The following is a 608-nucleotide window of genomic DNA, read 5'->3' as shown; positions in this document are numbered from 1 at the left end:
GCGTTGTTTTCTCCGGTGTGTCTTTGCAATGGTTTTGAATGGGGGAGGGAATGCTGGCTGCCACCTAGTGACTGAAAAAAGGACAGCCACATATAAATATTTCTACATATATATGTATGTGTGTGTGTATTCACACACATACTCACACATAAGTAGTATGTTTCTATGTAATAGTTTTGAATGGGGAATGCTGGCTGCCACCTAGTGACTGAAAAAAGGATAGCCACATATAAATATTTCTACATGTATATATGTGTGTGTGTGTGTGTGTGTGTATTCACACACATACACACACATAAGTAGTATGTTTCTATGCAATAGTTTTGAATGGGGGCGGGGAAATGCTGGCTGCCACCTAGTGGCTGAAAATATGATGGAGACATATAAATATTTCTACATATATATTTATATGTGTGTGTGTGTGTGTGTGTTTATATATATGTATATGTATATATATGAATGTGTGTATATATATATGTGTGTATGTCTGTATGTATATATACACACACACACACATATATGTATATATATACACATACTCATGGAACATTTGGTTGCTTTCAATAACTACAAGCATGGTAATAAATAATAATTAATAGTAATAATCT

Source organism: Anolis carolinensis, unplaced genomic scaffold, assembly GCF_035594765.1.
Source record: "Anolis carolinensis isolate JA03-04 unplaced genomic scaffold, rAnoCar3.1.pri scaffold_15, whole genome shotgun sequence".
Lineage (NCBI taxonomy): Eukaryota > Metazoa > Chordata > Lepidosauria > Squamata > Dactyloidae > Anolis > Anolis carolinensis.
Note: the sequence above shows the minus strand (reverse complement) of the source record.